This window comes from Benincasa hispida, chromosome 4 (assembly GCF_027475165.1).
Source record: "Benincasa hispida cultivar pf3 chromosome 4, pf3_genome.v1.1, whole genome shotgun sequence".
Taxonomy (NCBI): domain Eukaryota; kingdom Viridiplantae; phylum Streptophyta; class Magnoliopsida; order Cucurbitales; family Cucurbitaceae; genus Benincasa; species Benincasa hispida.
The window spans coordinates 39,115,736-39,139,882 of record NC_143481.1 but is presented as its reverse complement, the minus strand read 5'-3'; the positions used below and the strand labels follow the sequence as shown (position 1 = coordinate 39,139,882).

General features: G+C 32.3%; 1 long non-coding RNA gene across 1 annotated transcript; it reads right to left on the bottom strand.

Annotated features, from left to right (window-relative positions):
• Positions 1-942: 942 nt before the first annotated feature.
• On the bottom strand, positions 943-9,986 carry LOC150036691 (uncharacterized). Its single transcript, XR_016529368.1, has 2 exons — positions 9,683-9,986; positions 943-2,507 (listed from the first exon to the last, which is right to left on the bottom strand). It is a non-coding gene; the product is annotated as an uncharacterized LOC150036691 (long non-coding RNA).
• Positions 9,987-24,147: the final 14,161 nt, after the last annotated feature.

Genomic DNA, 24,147 nt, shown 5'->3' with positions numbered 1-24,147 from the left:
TCATTTATGTTTATAAAAATACTAATTATTAGATAATTAATTCTTTTTCTTTTAAATAACCAAAGTAGTGGGTGGTTATTGGATCATGGTAACCGTGAGTTTAAAAGGAAAGTGGTTTCCTATTTTGAAAAGAAGTTTTTACAAACATTTGAAAAGGTTTTTGAGTTTTCTCTCGCGAAAAAGAAACTCACGCGTCATCAAGTAAATTCGGATTTACTAAAGGACGGCTGGGCGAGCTAAACGATCGTGCAGTGGCGATCTAAAGAATCGTGCAATATTTACTAAATGATCGCATAGCTTTGCTAGACGATCGCTGGCCCAAGGTAAACGATAGTGTAGAGTCTATAGGCGACAGACCGAGCTAAACGATAGAGCTAAACGATCACATAGCTTTTGCTAGATGATTGCATAGCTTTATCTAAACGATTGGGCATCGACCTATACGATCAGTCTCTGCCATCTCCCACTTGCCCAGTCGTGTATGCGATCGTTGTTTCCTCTGTTCATCTGCCTCATACCAAGTCCGAACAGAGCCCACCCTCTGGATTCTCACACCAAGAACACTAAGGTCACCTTATTGGTGGTGTCAGACTCAACTCGACACCGTCGAGGTTTTCTGCAGGCCGTTCGTGGTGATGTGGAGGTCGTTCATGTTGCAGAGGAATTCGTGACCAAGGAGATCGTTGAGGATAAGCATGAAGTGTTCGTGTGGTGTTCGTGCTGTGTTGCGGTCGTGTAGATCGAGTGCTCATGGTTACTGTTGTTCGATCAGAGTCGCGCAACAGAGCGTGGAGACGTTTCCTCATATGTGCGTAAAGTTTGATCTCTGTTTATTTGTTGTTCATGCTGTAATTTCTGCATTGTAATTGTATAACCGTGTGTATTGAAGTCGACTGTAAACATATGTTAATTCATGATTGTAATTTGGAATAGTCTTGTTCTGCTGCTAATGGAAATCTCATTTCCGATTTCCTTCAATATTGTATGCATATACATGAATTTATTTAATTATCACATACATCTCATGCATAAACAATTAAATACTAACTGTTATGGTTTTCGTTTTGGCATAAACAAGCAAACAGACAGCTAACTATTACAAACAGCTTCAAAACTATCTTTTAACCGCTCGAACTGCTCCAAATCGAACCCAAAACAACTTAAACCGGGCTAGACGAGTCTGAACCGGACCAACAAAGCCTAAACCGGACCAATCACAACCATTTGAGGCTGAACCGGATTGAACCTTGAGAAAATCGATCGAATCGGTTGCTTTCGGTCCAACCTCAATATGCTGCTAAAACCGATCATGTAATGCCTAGATGTAATCATCTAGTGTCATCGCCTGGGGTTGAGAGGAAGTACATGATCGTATAGTGTTCCTTGAAACCTGAACGATCGTTTAGCTCTATCGCATAGGACTAGACAATCGTTTAGTTCCATCGTAGTGCAATCGCTTAGCTCCATCGCATAGTACTAAGCGATCGCATAACACCATCGCCTAGTGCATTCAAGTCGTCGTTTAATATCCGCTCGCAGCTAAACGATCGCATAGCTCCATCGTATAGAACATCATCGCGTTGCATAGCATTTATCTACGCAATCGCGTAGCTCCACGACCAAACGAACGCTCATTGCTATCGCATAGCACTTCATCACGTTTAGTGCACATCATTGTTGAACGATCATATAGCGCCATCGTTTAGCAAAATCAACATATCGTCTAGTTTCCACAACAAAAACTAAACGATCGCGTAATGCTATCGTATAACGAATGAACACATCGCTTAGCTCCCCCAGGTACACGATAGTTTAGCATTCAACATCACAAGGACCAGCACATATTACTAAACAATCATCTAGCTTTTCTTCTCATTGTGTAACGTCTGGAGCTAAACGATTGTTTAGCAACTGGACCTCAGCAACAGATTTAAGCAGAAGCTGAAAAAGCTCGAATAGTAGCTCGACCTCTTTCGCTTGTTTCTTCAATTATATATTATTTCAACTCTAATAACTCTAAATAAATTACATACACTTGTAACACATAAATTCTCATCAAACAAGAGCCAAATACAAATTTAATTGAGAAACTAAAGAGAATTAAAATGCCAAAACAGAGAAAACCATAACAGTGCATCAGTTTCATATATCTCATGAAAAAACACCCACCTTACCGAAATTAGATCGAATTGAAAGCTTAAAAGATACTCTGATACCAATTGAAAGAGTTAAACAACATGTAGCGGAAGTATCAAGGATCCATAGGCTTTCTAATTCACTAATTTTAGCAAAAACTAAAGCATACTCTTTTAAAAAAAATGGGTGTTTTGAACGTACCTTTGATGAACTCTCTAAGAAAACGTATGTTTAGCTCCTATCTTCACTTGTTATCAACGTGAACCACCTCAAAGTCTTCCCTACTATGCTCTTAGAGCTTTAGGTAGAGTTGTAGGACTCAAGAACAACTTGAAGATGTGAATAAACCAGAGAAACTCACAGCAGCCTGGCTGAAAAAGACAACTTCTTCTTCAGAAAAATCTCTTGAAATTCTGTATTATCTTTCTCCAACAACTCCAATCTTCTTTTTATATATTTGATAAACATGCAAAGAGATGAAGTGCATGGCTTGCAGCTCATGCTTGGAGAATCAAAGTAGAGAAGATAATGCTTTTTGTGTGAACATAAATATAATGATAATGGAAAAAACCCATTTTCCATTTTTGTGCAATATGTAAACGAATTTTCATTTTCCTTTTTTTAAAAAAATGATTTTAATTCAAAATTTTATTTTCTTAAATTAATTTCATAAACTAATTTTAAAAAATAATTAATTTAATATCAAATATTAAATTAATTTTTGCACAATAATCATCTTTATATATTTAAATATTTATTCTCTTGTTCTTTTTAATTTGAACGTTTGAAATTAATTTCTCAAGCTACCCTAAAGCTTATCTATTTACGAGCTAGTATGGGGACCTTGCGACCTATAGATCATGGGCTCCAATGATTCGAGATTAATCGGCTAAACTCATTAGTCCAATCTAACCCCTATTCGTTAACTAATGGGACACTCCACTATAGCCCATAGTTGAACTCCCCTCACTGTAGATATATTATGTCCACTTAATAACCATAATCAGTAAGTCGATCCTTCACAGGTTGTTCGTAATTACAGCTAGGTCAAAAATATCGTTTTACCCCTGTGACTACATCTTGTTCCTTAAGTTTCTACTAATCCTCTAATGAACAATTATGATTCATAATCTCTATGAATGCAATCCTTTCTCTATCATAAGAAGGTGGAGCCTCGATTGTTCAAGACCTGGAGTCAGTACTTAAGAGAACAACCTATCTGCTAACCCTAAATAGGGTAGGAGTGAATTCCATCTTGTAAGCTATGTCCCCAGTTATTCATCCGGTCTTATCTCCAAAATGTTAAGCTTATTGAGCAATGGTGTTGGACTACTCTCACCGTTTGCAGATCAAAGGATAATTCCGAACAAATAGGAGTTCATAGCTAGCTCAAGATTAAGATCGAGTTAACCTAGGTATATAATAAATGAAATAGTCAGTTTTAACAGTAAACGGTCATTATAAAGAAAAGTGACTATTTTCGTGGTCCAGTATATATGCAAACTCATTGCATAGGATGCCCCCACTCTCATGTCTCAACATGAACGATTTGTGGATCACATCGTTTGTAGCACCTTACAACTTCTTGTAACAACTACAGAGTGGGTTGCATCCAATAGTGTTACTAAGACGAGATACCCAATTTCATCCATATACTTAGACCATTTAGGCTATATACTGTCAACTTGATCCTGTTTATGGCACTACATAAAGTTACAGCATTCAAACTATAGCCAATGATGCGTTTATTAAATTTTTATAATAAAATGCAAAATCAACAAGTCATTGTTATTGATAAAATATAATGTTTAACACGAACTGCAAGTTCTAGGACATTCCCAACAGATCCTATAGTTGTGGAAAGACCAATCATTCGACATGGTGATGATGACTTTATAAACGATGATGAAGAACAATTATCTCCCAATAACAGTTCAAGTGCTGATGAATAATTTGATTTAGATGACGATGATGAGTATTCATGTATCTACTCGTTTCTTTTTCTCTGTTTACATGTATTTCATATTAATTTATTACGATGATAAGTCGCTCGTACATACACATTTAATTAATATGTCAAGAATCAAATGTTAGAATTAGAATCTAACCCCATTCCAGAAGGTTCTCAACCACAAACAGGGGATGAAATCTGTGAGACAGTTTTAGGTAGACGACCCGGATATTCAAAAGGCCTAGGCTGAGGCCCTAAACCTAAGTTAAGAAGGGGTAATAGCTCATCGAGTTCATCATCTACTCAAGGAACGGAGAGGGAGGTGAGGGAATTGAGAGCCAACTTCTAACAGTCTCAATTGAGGATTAAGGAACTTGAAGATGCAAAAACAAATGAAAGAGGATCACACAAGACAAATAGAAGAAATGAAAAAAAAAAAATGATTGAAGACATGATACAATCATAGAGAGGAGGGCCATCGAATTAGGTGTGATTACTTCACTATTTAGTTGTCTAGTATGTTGTTATCCTGCAATTATGGTAGCAAAGTAGTTATGTCTTAGTAGCTTTATGATAAAGAATTGTTGGCTATTATGCAGCTATGGTACCAAAACAACTAGAGTTTTTGTGTGTTTATGAATGTTTATGAATTTCAATGTGTTGTAGGGGGTGGGTCGAGTTTGGTTTAGATTGTTTTGGGGAGAAAGTTTGAGTTTTATGTGTGTTTGCTCTTGTTTATGAAGTTTGAATATGTTGTGGGGTGAATAGAGTTCGGTTGTAATCGTTTTGGAGTTGAATTTGTAGGTCTTTGTGTGTTTTTTAATGTTTATGAGAATTGTCATGTTTGTCGTGGGGGTGGGTAGAGTTTAATTATACTCGTTTTTCTTGTTTTGTCGTTGAACGTGGAGTTTTTATGTGTTTATGAATGTTTATGAAGTTCGAATGTGTTGTGGGGGATGGGTCGAGTTTGGTTTAGATTGTTCTGGGGAGAAAGTTTGAGTCTTATGTATGTTCGTTCTTATTTATGAAGTTTGAATATGTTGTGGGGGTGGGTAGAGTTCGGTTGTAACCGTTTTCGAGTTGAATTTGTAGGTTTTTGTGTGTTTTTTTATGTTTATGAGCAGTTTCACATTTGTCGTGGTAGGTGGGTATAGTTTGATTATATTCGTTTTGCTCATTTTGTTGTTGAACTTGGAGTTTTTGTGTGTTTATAAATGTTTATGAAGTCCGAATGTGTTGTGGAGGGTGGGTCGAGTTTGGTTTAGATTGTTTTGGGGAGAAAGTTTGAGTTTTATGTGTGTTTGTTCTTGTTTATGAAGTTTTAATATGTTATGGGGGTGGGTAGTGTTCAATCGTAATTGTTTTGGAGTTGAACTTGTAGGTTTTCGTGTGTTTTTTTATGTTTATGAGAAGTTTCATGTTCGTCGTGGGGGGTTGGTAGAGTTTGATTATATTCGTTTTGCTCGTTTTGTCGTTGAACTTGGAGTTTTTCTGTGTTTGTGAATGTTTATGAAGTTCGAATGTGTTGTGGGGGTGGGTCAAGTTTGGTTAGATTGTTTTGGGGAGAAAGTTTGAGTTTTTTGTGTATTTGTTCTTGTTTATGAAGTTTGAATATGTTGTGAGGTTAGGTAGAATTCAATTATAATCGTTTTGGAATTGAATTTGTAGGTTTTGGTGTGTTTTTTTTATGTTTATGAGAAGTTTCATGTTTATCGTGGGTGGTGGGTAGAGTTTGATTATACTCGTTTTGCTCGTTTTGTCGTTGAACTTGGAGTTTTTGTGTGTTTATGAATGTTTTTTAAGTTGAAATGTGTTGTGGGGGGAGGGTCGAGTTTGGTTTAGATTGTTTTTGCGAGAAAGTTTGAGTTTTATGTGTGTTCATTCTTGTTTATTAAGTTTGAATATGTTGTGGGGGTGGGTAGAGTTCGGTTATAATCGTTTTGGAGTTGAACTTGTAGGTTTTCATGTGTTTTTTTTTTTTTATGTTGATGAGAAGTTTCATGTTGTCGTGGGGGGTGGACAGAGTTTGATTATACTCATTTTGCTCGTTTTGTCGTTGAACTTGGAGTTTTTGTGGGTTTATGAATATTTATGAAGTTTGAATGTATTGCAGGGGGTGGGTCGAGTTTGGCTTAGATTGTTTTGGCGAGAAAGTTTAAGTTTTATGTGTGTTTGTTCTTGTTTATGAAGTTTGAATATGTTGTGGAGGTGGGTAGAGTTCGGTTATAATCGTTTTGGAGTTAAATTTGTAGGTTTTCGTGTGTTTTTTTTATGTTTATGAGAAGTTCCATGTTGGTCGTGGGGGTTGGTAGAGTTTGATTATACTCGTTTTGCTTGTTTTATCGTTGAACTTGGAGTTTTTGTGTGTTTATGAATGTTTATGAAGTTCGAATGTATTGTGGGGGGTGGTTCGGGTTTGGTTTAGATTGTTTTGGGGAGAAAGTTTGAGTTTTATGTGTATTCGTTCTTGTTTATGAAGTTTGACTATGTTGTGGGGGTGGGTAGAGTTCGGTTATAATCGTTTTAAAGAGTTTATAAGTTTTCTTATGTTTATGAGCGTTGGGAATGTCGTGGGGGATGGGTAGAGTTTGATTGTACTCGTTTTGTTCGTTCTGCCATTCAACTTGGAGTTTTTGTGTGTTTATGGATGTTTATGAAGTTTGAACGTGTTGTTGGGGGGCGGTTATAATTGTTCTTGTCTATAAAAGATTATGGCATTTGAATGGTTTGATTTTATTGTAGGATGCTATTCGGAGTTGAAGTTGGACGATTGGTCAAGATGTTGAGTTCCAGACGTTGTTTTCTTTCTGTATTTATTAACATTGTTTTCATTTTATTTCTTCCATGTATTTCTGAAAACAAATTTTTTTTATTTAGTATCGACTTTGTTTTATTGTAGGATCTTATAACTCTTCATTTATTTGTTACAGTATTGACTTCGTTTTATTCATCCCAGCCCCATGGGGGAAATTCACCTTCATCCCCAACCCCGTCCCCACCATTTGAAGGCGGGGACAGGGGTGCGGATTCTTTGTTGAGAAAAGAGGTCCCTGCGGGCCCTATTCCTCGTTTCCCAATAGGGATTTTCCTACTAATTCCTCACGGGGAATCCCCTACCATATTCAATTTAGGGATTTTTTTTTTTTTTTTAAAGTTTGGATTTGACTTATTGGGCTTAGAGTTAGAAATTAGATATTTAATGTTGGGCTTCAATTCAACATTATATATTATAAACATATATATAAATAAATTATTTTATATATTATAAATATATCAAATCAGGGTCGAGGATCAATAGAGGTCGGGGTCGGGACGGGGCGGGGATACTGTCCCCGTCTCCAGATGGGGCCCCAAAAATTTTTCTCGATTTGATACCATCCCCAGTCAAACCGGGGTTTTCCCATCCCGATCGAGGTGGGTCCCCATGGGAAATTTTGCCAACACTAGAGCAAGGAAAAAAATCAATGGGCCATGAGTTGTGTTCAATTTGCTTTTATTACTTAGTTATTCATTTAAGGTGGAGAGTTAAAAAAAAATGTTGAAATAGATGTTATATTAAAAATGGACTTTAAAAAATAGAAAAATAAGAGAAACTATTTTTAGAAAATAGCAAAATTTAATCATTCTAGATTTCTATAAATTTTTATCATTAATAGACACTGATAGACTTCTATTAATTTTATCATTGATAGACGCTAATAGTTGTCTATCCATGTATATATATATATATATATTTTTTTTGTTATTTTTGTAAATAGTTTGATTTTTTTTTTGTTATGTGTGAAAATTTCTCTATAAAAAAAAAGTGAAATGGGTAAAAGTAGATTCAATAGGTTAAGGGTTGTCCACGTGGCAGAGCATATCAAGGTTGAATATTTACAAAAGACTGACATGAGTAAGAACAAACAAATTATCCTATTTTTACAAAGAATTTCCAGTTGACTTATTTTTTGCAAATATTTTTGCAAACTACCATAGTTTTATGCTTAATCCACATGGAAGAATAATGTATTAAACTTTGAGAGAATCAATTAGAACATAATCCTCAATTTAAATTAGATTAGGGTAAAAAAAGTAATGAAAGTTGCTGAAGAAATCATTTTGAACACATAAAAACAAAACGACAAATTTTGGCTCGAAGCCTTTTCATCTTCTTGAGAACGAAGTTGTTTGTTTTAGCTTTTCTTTGGGGACGTCGAGGAAATGCACGGGGTGCGGAAGAAGGGTCTTTTTGGCTGTCAAAACTTGCAAATCCCCCATACAAAATAGTATCACCATGTGTTTAGATGAGAATAACTGATCAAATCGAAATTGACTTTTGCTCATCCTAATTCAATAGTAGAATAATTAAACAAATTCTTTCGCATATTAACATGTTATTTCTTAAATTTTAAATAATGATTCGAGTAACCTGAATCAACCTAACTCAAATATATCATAGTTGGATTGGATTGAGTTCAAGATTTATGAAACATTGTTTAGGTTGGAGAAATTTACAACCCAAAATGGTTGAATTGGGCCTACAAAGTATTTCAATCCAATCCAACTCAACCCAACTTACGAACACCTCTACCTGACATTGTATGACATACATATTTAAATTTAAGGACTAAATTGAAGCAAAAATTCAAATCTCGAGAGGAATTTTTTTTTTTTTTTTTTTAGGATAGGTAGGAAATTTGTAACATTATAAAATGTAAGTACTAAATTGAAACCAAAATAAAAACAACATAGCATTTTAAAACTTAAGAATAAAAAAGGAACCGGATACAAAAATATTTTCATATTTCATTCTAATTAATTTGGAAAACATCTTCGGTGTTTAGAAACTATTCTGTTAAATTAGTTTATGTCCTTTTTCTGGAATATGTTTGAAAAGATATCTTCTTTCAAATAACAAAAATAGCTGTAAACTAAAAAACAAATATCAAATTCTACAAGTTTATTAGCAACTTCATCTCACATGTATCAGTATGAACGTTCATATATATCCAAAATGTAGTTTCAAAATATATTCTTGGAAAAAATTGTTTGGTCTTATGTGTCTCCAAATATAATTTAATATAGAACTTTAGGGTTTTATTGCAAACTAAAGTTGTAAGGATTAATTCCAAAAAAAACATAAATAAATAATACACACGCATGTATATATATTTGAAAGACTCTTCAAATATATCGTTGGAAGCTTGTGATACATACTCACAAACAAATAATAGTCAATAAACTAATATTTTGAGACGATAAACAAAATTATTTATATTTTAACTTTTCAAATCGGGTTTACACTTTTTATTTGAACTCCCTCATTATATATTATTCTCCCTACTTTCTTAAACAATAGTATATACTAATTAAATAAAACTCCATATTAACTGCAGACTTAAATTCATGAAACTACAAAATCAACTCTCATCCATACATTAACATACTTAACTCTCAACCTAAATTGAACTCAAATGTAATTTTCATAAACTCATAATTAATTTACAACTTCTCAAGCAAATTAAAGTATGTTTAACTTAATTAATTTCAACATATATTCCTTATAATTTGTAAAATAAAACAAAAGAGGAAAAGGGGTCTTTGAAAATATACCTTATAAGGTGAAAATGGGATAGTATTTGATGGATCATCAGCCTCCAACTCAGAAACAGGTTGATTAAGAATTTCCTTGGCCATTACTTTGTTTGCCCAGCTTCAATGGTTATTGTTTGATAATGTAAATGAAGTTGGAGATGGGTTCTCCTTAAATTCCTTATCTGCTACTCATAAATTCTTCGAAATTATATAATGTAGACTTCTTCAAGTCTTTGCCTTCTTTTTTAATTCTTTCTACTCTCCACAGTTGTTAAATATGGAGGCTTAAAGTTTAATTAGGTCAGTTTACCTATAAATATATATATATATATATATATATATATATATATATATTTATATAAATTGTGTAGTGGTATGAAAATTTTCAATAAAGGTAGGCGATGAGCTCAAGTCTCCATTGACTATAAACGCGTGATAAATAATTGGTGAAATTATTGGATTCCCTTTCCACAAATCTTACCAACTTACTAGGAGAAAATTAGAGAGAAACAAATTCACAATAGTAATATATTCTACATCCACTTAATAACCAAATTTAAACAATATGATTAATATTTTAGGTTGAAGCAATTTCAAATATGTCAATAGAATTTAGCACAATCTAAAATTAATTGTAAGTATGAAAAAATTTTATCTTCTATTAATAGATATTACTAATTGAGTTCTATCATTCAGTGACAAAAATCTATTATAGGTAGACTTATGAATTACTGAGATTCTATCAATTAAGGATCTATCAGTGATAGACGTTATCATTTATAGAGATCTATCAATAATAAGTATTTATTATTGATTATTTATATGCTCATTTGTTATTTTATTTGCTATTAATATATCATATCAATATATTACAAATATAGTATATAAAAATCGTATTACTTTACTTCAATTATCTTTAGGCGATTACTACTTCAATTATCATTAGGCAATTACTTACATTAGGTATATATGACTGATATACATTATCAGTCAAATAAAATAGTATAACAATGATATTTAAGTTTTGTTTCTTTTTCTTTTTTTAATTTTTTTTTATTATCTACATGTTCATTTATTATTAAGCCTATATTTGATATACCATATCAATATATTTATAAGTGGCTATAGATATGTATCAATGAAAAACATCTAAATATCATTATAACGTAATAGACAAAAAAATATTTAGAATACGTAATAGACAAAAAAATATTTAGAATACTTTTTCCTTATCTGTTAAGATTATTATACTTAGAGGAGTCTAAGTACGTTGAAGGTGGAGGGATTTTACACTTAATGAGAGCCTAAAATTCATTGAGAGGGAGTCTTACACTTAGTGGAGACTAAATAATTGTTTTCTAAGTTGGGTTATTCCAGTGTTACTATTTTTGTCATCTACTAACAAATAAGTGGATCGTTGTAATTGTTTACTTTATATTAGTGAATATATCTTTTCACGGGCATACTGCCTCAAACGTATGCGGTATTGCATCAAACTGGGTTACAAAATTCTATGTTTTGTTTTGGCTTTAGTCTTTTGTGTTTATCTACAATTTTTCTAGAAATATTATAACATCGTGTATAACAAGTTATGTTGTGTGTTAAATCACTTTTATTTTACTATCTGTTATAAAATGTGTTGCGATTAAACCTTTAATAAAAAAAAAAGCGAAAAATAAACTCAAAACTGAAAGAAAAAATTGTAATTCATAAGAGGAAAGAAGTTTCATTTTGAACAAATAAAAACAAAACGATACAGTTTTGCCCCAAGCCTTTTGATTTTCTTGACAAAGTTGTTGTCGGATTTAGCTTTCCTGTCGACGCGTTGGGGAAATGCACGCAGAAGAAGGGTCCCTTTGACTCTTAAATCTTCAAGTCCTAAGAACTGAGTAAAACTATTTGTATATATAATTTGCCCATTTTTCAAAGTACTCGAACTTAAATAGCAAGATCTTGGATAATTATTTGATTCTTTATTTTGTTTTTTAAAATTAAACTTATTGACCCTGTTTTTACCTCTAAATTTTTTCTTTTATTATATACTTTTTACCAATGATTTAAAAATTTAACTCAAATTTTTAAAACTAAAAAAATAGTCCTCGTTTGATAACTATTTTGTTTTTTATTTTTTATCTTTGAAAATTAAGTCTTTTTCCTTTTCATTTAAAATAGATAAAAAAAAAAGGAATTGTGAGATGAAAATGATATCTATAGACTTAATTTTCAAAAATAAAAAATAATTTTGAAAAATATTGAAAAGAAAATTAAAACCTCAGCTTCTGTGGCCTGAGAATTCTTCCATAGCTTGAACTTCATCTCATGAACAGCTTCAATTTCCAAACTGCGTTTCAACTTCCACACGTTTCAGTCTTTTGGTTTTCTAATAATTAATTCTAATCTCATCTACACAGTTTCAAAATATAAGGTCAACTTTAAGGACATGCTATATACTCTTTCAACAATTCGGGCTAAAAGAAAATAATAATAATAATGTTGTGAAATTGAGAAGCACAACAGGATACGGATATGGAAACAAATTAATATACTATAATAATATATTATATAATAAAAAATATATATATAATATAATATAAAATAACTAAAATTATAAAATTGGATGCTATGAAAATTAATAGAATTTTGAAGTGGATTTGTCACCAATGTTTATTATCTTAAGATCTACCAAATGCCACTATTTATAGGCAAAGTGACAAGGAGGATGTAGACTTATATGGGCACCAAGTATGAATTATTACAAAGCACATGAACAACATGAAAAATAACATATGGCTTTTAGGACACTAAGCATTAGGTATCTATTTTTATGATATTTATAATACTCCTCCTTAGATGCCTTTATATATATATAAAATATGTCTCGTTAAAACCTTACTAGGAAACATTCAATGGGAAAAAGACCTTAGTGAAAAAAAAATAGTACATATTTCATATAATACATACTCCTAAAAGAATACAATATATTTACTCCCCCTCACGAAAACATCACTTAAGATATCTGAGTCGTCGTATTTCAATGTTGTATACCAATTTTTCAAAAGTTGCGGTTGGTAATGCCTCTGTACATAAGTCTGTCAGGTTATCCTTCAAACAATTTTGTTGTACAATGATGTCATCATTTTCTTCAAGATCATGAGCGTAGAAAAGCTTCAGTGAAATACGTTTTGTTCTATCTTCTTTTAATATATCCTCCTTTGATTTGGGCTATGCAAACTATGTTGACTTTGTCATATAATATTGTTGGAAGATTTTTATTAGAAGATAAACCATACGTTTCACGAATGTGTTGAGTCATTGACCTCAGCCATACACATTCTCGACTAGCCTCGTAAATTGCAAGATTTTCAACATGATTTGAGTAAATGGCCGTTATGGTTTGTTTCATCGATCGCCATGATATAGCAGTTCCTCCACATGTGAACAGATAACCTGTTTGAGATCTAACTTTGTATGGAACAAATAAATATCCAAAATCTACATAACCAACTAGATCAAAATTTGATTTATTTGTATAAAACAAACCAATATCGATTGTTTCTCGAAGATAACAGAGTATATGCTTACTTCCGTTCCAATGTCTTTTTGTAGGAGAAGAACTATATCTAGCTGATAGATTTACTAAAAATGCAATATTTGGTCTTGTATTATTAGCAAGATACATAAGTGCACAAATTTCACTAAGATATGGTACTTCAGGATCAAGTAGTTGTTCATTATTGTCTCGAGGTCGAAATATATCTTTCTTTATATTCAATAAACAGCCTTCCACTGGATATTTAATAGATGTGTTTTGTCCATACAAATCTTTTCAAGATTTTTCCTGTATAAGTTGACTGATGAATAAATATTCCATTTGCTTCGCTCAATTTGCAAACCAAGGAAAAACACACGGACATATTGAATTATTTTGATATCCTTCTTTCAATAAATATCCACTCGGGCGATTGTACCACATCCATACTGATTGTTTCAATCTATATAGTGATCTTTGCAACTTTATTGAATACCATTCCCTGTAGATGTATATGTTTTAGGTACCTTAAATTCTTCTGAGATTCTCATATAAATATCATTATCAAGAGAACCATATAAATATGTTGTGACTACATCCATAAGATGCATATCTAGACTTTCAAATACAATCAAGCCAATTAAATATCTTAGTGTGATTATATCCACTACTAGAGAATATGTCTCATCATAATCAATACCAAGTCTTTGTGAAAAACCTTGTGCAACTAGTTTTACTTTGTATCTTGTGACCTCATTATTTTCATTTCTTTTTCTCTCAAATATTCATTTGTATCCCATAGGTTTGACACCTTTAGTGTTTGGACTACTGATCCAAAAATCTGTCATTTTGAAAGTGAGTTTAATTCTGTCTCGATTGCTTCTTTTCACTTAAGTCAATCTTTTCTATGTCGACATTCTTCAACAAATTTTGGTTTAAGATCCTCATATTTCAGATATAATATCAAAAACAACATTATACGCAAAAATTTTGTCAATAATTACATTAGTTTGATTCCATCTTTTCCCTAATATGACATAGTTTATTGAAATCTCATTATTATCTTTAGGTATTTCACTTTCCTCACCAGTCATGCCGAGGATTTCTTCATGGGTATTTACATCCTCAACCAAGTCTTTTTTACTATTATTTATTTTTCGTTTGCAAGTATTTTTATCTTTGGAATTCACTGGTCTACCACGCTTTTGGCGTGTTCCAGACTCATTAGCGACAACTTGTTATGTTGGGATATCAATTTTTTATGGAACATGTGCAACTGATATATATGTCTTAGTTACTTTCATTGCATCTATAAATCTATCTGGTAATTGATTTGCTATATTTTGCAAATGAATTATTTTCTAAACTTCAAGTTCACATTGATCTGTACGGGGATCTAAATAAGACAATAATGATGCATTCCATGTAATTTCTTTTTCCAATTTCTTAATTCCTCCTCCTAATGTTGGAAAATTTGTCTCATTAAAATGACAATCATCAAATCGTGTAGTAAATACATCACCCATCAAGGGATCAAGATATTTAATAATTGATAGACAATCATATCAAACATATATTCTTAACCTCCTTTGAGGACCCATCTTAGTGCATTGCGGTGGAGCAATTAGAACATATACTGCACATCCAAAAATTGTCAGATGGGAAATATTTGGCTCATAATTGTAATGGCGAATACTTATTATAAGCTACTGGCTTAATGCGTACAAGTGACGTTGTATGCAAAATAGTATATTTCTATACAAATGAAGGAAGCATAGCTCTTATAAGTAATGGTCTTACAATTAATTGCAAACATTTTATAAATGATTATGCTAAACCATTTTATGTATGAACATGAGTTAGAAGATGTTCAACACTTATCCTAATTGACGAACAATAATTATCAAAAGCTTGGGATGTAAATTTACCAGCATATCAAGACGAATGGTCTTAATTGTATAATAAAAAAAATTGTGCTCTTAACTTAATTATTTGAGCAAGTAATCTTGTAAATGTAAGATTTCGACTTGATAATAAGCACGCGTGTGACCATCTACTGGATGCATCTATTAATTCTATAAAATATATAAATGGTCTACTTAGTTGGTTAATAGGTCCACATATATCACCATGAATCCGTTTTAAAAATGCAGGTGATTCAGTTTTCACTTTAGCTGGTGATGGTCTAAATATTAATTTGCCTTGAGGGCAAGCATCACATGATAATTTATTAGGTTGAAGAATCTTCTAGCTCTTCAATGAGTGTCGACTTGAATTCTCAATAATTCTTCTCATCATTATAGACCCTGGATAACCCAATCTATCATGCCAAATAACAAATATATCTGGATTCGTGAACTTCAGGTTCATTGTTGCGTATGTTTCAGTTACTCATATATGAGTATAATACAATCTAGAATATAAAGCAGATGACTTTTCCAATATACGTTTTTCATCTGAGACAATAGAGATAATATATAGATGAGAGATAGTATATAGATATTCCACACTATTCTTATGATCAGTCTCAATATGATAACTATTGCAATGTATATCTTTAAAACTTAAAAGATTTCTATTTGATTGACTAAAGAACAATGCATTGTTAATTGTAAATTTTGTTCCTCTAGAAAAATAATATTTTCTTTTTCAAAACCTTCGATCAAGTTTGCAAAACTTGATTTTGCTTTCAGCATTGTGAATTTGGAAAATTATTTTTTATTTGTAAGTATTATGTGTGTAGTTGCACTGTCTGCCCGACATAGATATTCTTTGCTCAATTTTTAAACACACAACATGTGAAAATGATCCATGTTTCTTCATTAAAGGAATATAATTACAATAAGAAAAATAACACTTAAAATATACAAAAGTTACTAAAAAAAATATGAAGATGGATATAACAAAACAATAACATTAAGTCTAGCTATTCTCAAAGTCAAAAGAAACACTTGACATTCCACCAATTGATTCAATCTTCTCTTCAGGAGATTCAAAGAAATCTGCCACATCCAAATTTTTCATGTGGGATGGGTCAAATATGTCATTATTCTAGTATGCAAAATTTGCTCCCACATTTTTCCCTTTTTCCTCTAGGGAGGCTTGATAGAGGTCAACTAAGTGTTTTGACGTATGACAGGTACGTGACCAATGCCCAGTCATTCCACATTGGAAGCATTTATTTCCAGCACTCTTTAAACTCTTATCTTGTGGAGCTTTTCTTTTGTGATCATCATTTTGTGTTGTTCTTTTGAAATTTGAATGATTAGAACGACCACCACAAAAATAATAATTATTTCTTCCTCAACCACGATCATGACCTCGACATCGACCACCACCACGACCTCGACCATGATTATTAATATTCACAACATTCACTTCAGGGAATGGTGTTGTTCTAGTTGGTCGAGATTCGTGGTTCTTCATCAATAACTCGTTATTTTGTTCGGCAATGAGAAGACATGAAATTAGTTCAGAATATTGTTTAAAACCTTTCTCTCGATATTGCTGCTGTAGGAGCATATTCGAGACATGAAATGTAGAAAATGTGTTCTCTAACATTTCAACATCGGTAATTTCTTCTCCGCATAACAACAATTTTGAACTAATTTTAAATAATGCGGAATTGTAATCACTTACTAATTTAAAATCTTGTAGCCTCAAATGCATCCACCCATAACGGGTTTTAGGAAGAATAACTGTCTTTTTATGATCATACCTTTCTTTAAAAATTTTCTAAAAGATATAGGGATCTTTTATTGTAAGATATTCCATTTTTAATCCCTCGTGGAGATGATGATGAAAGAAAATCATAGTTTTTTTTTTTTTTATTCTGACTGGATGTCGAATTTCCTTCTTTAATTGTTTCTCCCAACTTCATAGCATCCAAATGAATTTGGGCATCGAGCACCTATGACAAATAATTATTACCATTGATGTCAAGGGCTGCGAATTCTAATTTTGTAAGGTTTGTCATGACAACACCATCACAAAATATCGTATTTATATTAAAATTTTAATATGTTCTAAATATGCAAAATCACATTTAATTTATAATTATAATAAAGAGGAAAAAATCGACCTACCTTCAGCAATGGAAGCAATAGAAGCTCGTGCTGATAAAGTGTTGTGAAATTGAGGTGATAAAGTGTTGTGAAATCGAAGAGTACAACGGGAACATGGACATGGAGAAAATATAATATAATAATATATTTATATTATAATTATAAATAAATAAAAAATAAAATAAAATAAAATACTAAAATTTTAAAATTATAAAATTGGATAATACGAAAATTAATGGAATTTTGAAGTGAATTTCTCACCAATGTGCATCATCTTAAGATCCACCAAATGCCAATATTTATAGGCAAAGTAGCAAGTAAGATGTGGACTTACATGAAAACCAAGCATGAATTATTACATGTCACATGGACAACATGAAAAATGACACATGGCATTAGGATATTAAGTATTAGACATCTATTTTTATGATATTTATAATAAAAAAAAGATATTGTGTCTAGCTATTTTGGCCATATAATTTTAGAAGGATAAAAAACCAAAAAATGAAAAAATGAAAAAAAAAAACAAAAAAATGAACAAAGTCATCGATCGATTAGTTCTATAATGTCTGTTTTTTAATTCAACCACATATAAAAGAAATTTTGAATCTTCGGCCTTTTTATCGAGTATATGTCTTAATCAGTATTATATATGTAGGTTTCACTTTGAATTATAATTGTTGTGGAAAATCGAGCCAAGAAAAACTCACTTGATCTTCACGTGCCACCGATAATGAATTTACTTTTTAGCAAGAAGAATTGAGATAGTTAATTTCACTAAAATAATTTTATTAGCACCTTAAGTATTATAAGATGAGACTGTGAGTAGTTATAGTATTTAAATGAAATTAATTAATAAATTGTCTATCACGTATATATATTTTTAAGTTCATAAATATGTAATAAGAAAGACTTTTGATTAGACCACAATTTAAAGTAACCGATATTTGTTTATCATGGGTATGGACACTGAAAAAATAGAAGTTACCTACTGCATGGTAGATATTGTTAAGAATAATGTTACAGCATTCCACAGAAACAACAAATAATTACAAACAGATAAATAAACGAGACAACAAAGTTTAATAACCCAATTAGGTGAAATACTACCTACGTCTAGAGGGTAGTGTGCAGGGATAAAAACCCTAACGTAGCAGGGGGAAAAAAACCAAGACCCAACTCGTAATTATTTTAGATTTCAAAATACCAGTACACTAGGAAAAATTACAGAATGACACAAACACCTAAAATTCTCAACCTACTATAAAATTTAGGTTAAACATACTTCAAAATAGGTATTTAATACTACAGAGAAAAGAAAAAAACACATACTTTCATTGATAACTCGAATGAAGAACGACAGTTTTCCTTTGTGATAGATTTACGAACATCACCAATTGGGAACCTCGCTATTCTCTGAAAATTTTGGGCAATTGGTTTGTGGGAACCAATCTGAAAATTGGGAAAGTAGAGAGAATTTTCTGAGAGCTTTTCTTTTTCTAGAACCCTTATGTATTAAAACAACATCGTCTTTTCTTTTTCATTTCTTTTTACAGGTTTTATCAACCAAGAGGAAACCATGGGAGTTATTCTACGTTTTTAATAACTCCCTTACATGGGGGTTATTTTATTAATTAATTAAATCTAACATAATTAATAACTAGATTTAAATCATATTTAAATGAACATTTCTCACATAACCTAGAGTTTTAATTCAATTAACTTAATTAAATCAGATTGAATTAAATTAAATTAAATAATCAATTAATTCTTCAATTAATTAATTACCAAATTAAATATCTAATATTCAATTTAACCTACATTCGAATCATATTCAATTGTGCTTCTCTCATAACTTATAGTTTTAGTGTGCATCTAATATGCATTAATTTTAACCTATAGTTTTATATGAATCCACATATTAAATTATAATTTGAACTACTTTAAATATTTAATTCTCTCAAAACCATATCCAAAATTAAATTTATATTAAAAAGTTTAATTAAAATATAATCTTCATATTATAATGTATCATTATACGTTTCATTTCCCTAAGTGAATTTGAACATTTCAAACTCAATTCAAGACATAATTACCCCAATACCCTTTACGAGCTAGGATAAACCTCCTGGACCTACAAATCAAAAGCTCAAATGATATGAGATTAACTGGCTAAACTCATTAACCACATTAATAAATATTCATTAACTGTGGGTACACTCCACTAAAGACCCACATCTGTGCTATTCTCACTGTAGATATATTTGTTGGGGTTGATGTCTTAAAGTCTCGTGTCCTGTAGTTTGTAAACAGTTTGTACAGACGCTTGTGATGTATAATATATGATATTTTACTTCACTTCTTGATTTTGCTCAGTTGTTTATTTTATTTACTTTACCACAAACCAATAAACATAAAATCTCTTGTTATCAGTATGTAACTTAAGCATGTGTGTGGTGACATACAAGTGGATCATGTCTTAAGTGATAACCAAAATGGTCTGTAGTATATGGATATAGGAGGGAAATCTTATCCTGGTAAAGCTACGGATGCGGCCCACTTTGTGGAATGGTCACAAGTGTTGTGACTTGTCACATATGGTCTGATCTAGATCATTTGTGTAGGAGACATGCGAGCGGGGGTGTCCTATACAAAGAGTTTGTATAAGACCTAACGACGAAGTGTTAACGTCTCCTTATATAACACCGTCCATGATAGAGACTTCATTTCACTATGATGACCATATGTAATATGACCTCAATCCTTAGTGAGTTGGGAACTCCTACCATTGAGGGCGGTCCTTTGATTTGTATGAGTGTGAGTGGCCAGGTCGCCGATTCAAACCTACCATTTTGGGGATTCGTTTAATTTGGGAGCTTGGAACTCAGCTACATAAGATGGAATTCACTCTTTCTCCGAAGTAGGGCAAGTAGATAAATAGCTCCCTTAAGGACTGATTGCAAAGCTTGAGTGATGTGGCACCACACACCTTTTCTTGGCCCAAAAGGTGTTCACACGTAGTTAGACTATGTTGTATTGTTCATTGGAGGAGTCAGTGGTACTTAAGGAGTAAGATGTAACTACAGGGGCAAAACGGTAAATTGGCTCAGCTGTACTTACGAGCATCTGTGAAGGGTCATCTTACTCATGATTGGTTATATCCGATTGACACAGAAATATATCTATGGTAAGAAGAGTTCAGCTGTTGGTCTTTAGAGGAATGCTTGACAGTTAACGGATGATGGATCTTGTGGCTAAAGAGTTTAGTCAACTATTCATGTACCATTGAAGCTTCGAGCCACAAGTCCATAAGGTCCCCTAGGTAGCTTGGATAAAGTTAAGAATCAGTTTTTGAGTCAGTTTGAAATGTTCAAATTGACAAGAGGGAATTTGATTATATATCATATAATTGAACTGATTAATTATATATGATATAATTGACTAAATGTATGAGATATATTATTTTGGAGGAAATTAGATATAAATATGATTTATATCAAGTAGAGGAGAAATTACTATAGTAGATATATGATATCAAACTATAGGTTAAGAATATAATATGATTATATTCATTTATTAATTAATTGGTTGGTTATGTGATAATTGACCGAAAATTTCTCCTAAATCGTACGTTAGTGAGAAGATTAATTTCGGTTATTGTAACTAAAGAATAAAATGAAAATTGGTTTTCATTTTGCAAAGAGTTCAAAAAAATCGCTCAAGTGTGAAAAGGTAACGATGCTTAGCTGAGAGCCTATACGATAACGTCTTATCGCCTAAACGATCGCACACCACGCACACTAAATGTTCGTACGTGTTCTCTAAATGATCGCTCAGTTTCTCTAAACGATCGCTTAGCGCGCGGAGTTTTCTAAACGATCGCTTACTAATTACAAAACGATTGCTTAGTAAAACCTACACGATCGTGTACCTTTCTCTAAGTGACAAGCACCCGCTATACGATAGTTCTCTCCCATTTGCTTGTCATTCTACACAATCATCCCTTTCCTCCTTCCTCTACCAATTCCATCAAAGTCTACTCTTTGGATTCTCACTCCGAGAATACCAAGGGCTTCGAGTGGTGGTGTCGTCCCGGGTTGCTGCTTGTTCGTGTGCTGTCGTTCGTGTAGACGATCGTGCTGCTGGTAGCCGACTGTTTGCTGGGCGATAAAGACCATAGAGGGTTTACTTCTACTAGATTGAGTTCGTGTAAAGACAGTCTTCAACTGGTACATTTACTCAATCTATTGTATTTTACTTGTCAAAACATACCTATAATTAATGTTAAAATGTATACCTATTTGTTAGAATGTATGTGTGGTAATTCGGTCACAATGAAATAGGAAAGATTCGAACGCACTCATGGATGCTCTTGTTTAAGAGTTCCTTCAATATTTGTGTCTACGAATATAGACCAATAACAGTAAGTTAGTCCTTCACGAGTGTTCATAATACACAATACTACAACTTTCCTATTCATGGTGAACACTCATCCAGACATGGATTTCCTAGAATCATTGTCAGTTTGGAAATAAAAATTGGTGTATCCCGTAAGGATAAAATATTTAGCTCTATATACTAGGATGTTGTCCCTCATACTCTTAAGATACTTGAAGATGTTCTTAATCGCAGTTCAGTGGTCTAACCCTGGATTGGACTAGTACCTATTGACTGTCCCACTGCATAACAAATAACAAATGTCTAGCCTAGTGTAGAGAATAACATACATTAAGCTGCCCACAACTGAGAAATAGAGAATACGTCTTATATCCTCAACTTCTTGAGGTGTCTTAGGACATTGTTCTTTAGACAAGTGAACTCCGTACCTGAAAGGCAATAAACCCTTCTTAAAGTTATGCATCGAATATCGAGCCATCATTTTGTTGATATAAGTTGCTTGAGACAGAGCCATTGTTCTGTTCTTACGATCCCTAATAATTTGGATCCCAAAAACATAATGTGCCTTTCCCAAATCCTTCATTTGGAATTGGACTGGTAGCCATTTTTTAACATTAGTAAGGTACCATACATAATTCCCAATGAGTAGAATATTTTCTACATAAAGTACCAAGAAAGCTACTTTACCATTGATGATTTTCTTGTAGACACAAGGTGAAGGAACCATTGAAGGTCCTTGAGCGGAAATCGAGACCGGATCCAAATCCAAAGTTTACAGAATTATAATTTTAAAGCAAACAAACATACAGATTATGCATTTAAGAAATAAAATTACAACATGCTTGAGAAGGTTAAAACAAAAAAAAGGTTTAGAAACCCTTACCTTTGAGGAATCGTTCTTCAAGAAAGAAAAACCATCGAAGCAAAAGGACACCACCACAATGGAAACCTATGTATTCTCTAGTTGAAAAGTCAAGAGTTTTGTGTGTGCTCTGGCTATTTTAGAAGAGGGAGTTTAAGAAAGATTAGAGGATGAGATCAAGAGATTGGGAAGCTTGAAAGAAAAATTTCAAAACTCTTATATAATTTTTCTTCAAGAAGAAGAAGAATGAATAACCCCTTCTCCCACTCCAGCACGTTGTAGAGGGAAAAAAGGGGAGGGAGTTACAACTCCCTCCTTAAAACTGTTTTTAAAATTTAAATTAATAAATATAATTAATTTTAATAAAATTTTTGATATATATATATATATATATATGATAATTACTTTATCATATAATGTATATTAAACTATGTGTTATATCAAATATAACATATAATCTATAGATTAATTCTCTCAACAACGATATTTAATATAAATCATATTTATATTAAATTTAATTATATGAATCCAATTCACATAATTAATATTTGAGTCATATTCAAATATTTAATTTCTCTCAAATAAACTTTATATTATAATGTATCAAATACATTATAGTAATTATAACATATATAATTAGATTAAATTAATTATACCACATATAATTAATTCCCTCAATCAATTTGAACAATTCAAATTAATCCAAAAATTTCATTAATTCCCGTTGAGCTACAGAGGGGACCTCATGGACCTGTAGCTTGAAGCTCCAATAATATGTGAATAATTAATTAAACTCTTTAATTAAATTATTCACAATCAGTTAACTCTCAGACACTCCACTAAAGACCGACAGCTGGACTTTGAAGGAAATCAAACACGAGGATTTTCATGAGCAGCAGAAGAGATTGTTCCAAATTCCATTCGAATGAACATAATCAATTACAGTCTAAATGGAAGCTAATAGGTCATGCACAACAAGAAATTACAACATGTTAAACGATGATACAAGGGATAGAGGATGCATACCTTTGAAGAACCATTCTTCAAGACTCCCTCGATCAATCTCCAAGCATCCAAGAATAACACACTCGAACGCAACGATCGGTACACAACATGAACACAACGAACACAGCCTCCACGAAACCAATCGAGTCTCACTCGATCCACAAACTGAGTGAGGATATCACCATAATAGTTACCTTGGTATTCTCGGTGTGAGAATCTAGAAGTTGTGGGCTTTATGTGATCTTGGCTTAAGGAAGAGACTAGAGGACTACGATCCAGCAAGTGGGAGATAATACACTGTCTATCGTATAGATGATGTGCTCAATCATGTAGCAAACAACAGCCTATCATATGGACTTAGCCATTCGATCGTTTAACTATGATCTGAGCGACTATCGTATAGTCAAAGGTAAGCTATCGTTTAGTCTCTGCACAACTATTTCTTAGTGAAATCCTTTCACTTGATAGCTTGTTCGTGAGTAACTTTCTGAATCAAGTAACTTCACAAATTAGGAAAACGATTTTCCTTTTTATCTCATGGTTACCATAAAAACACCAATAACCTCCCACTCTTTCAGTTATTAGAGAAAAAGAAATTAATTATCATATAATTAATATATTATAA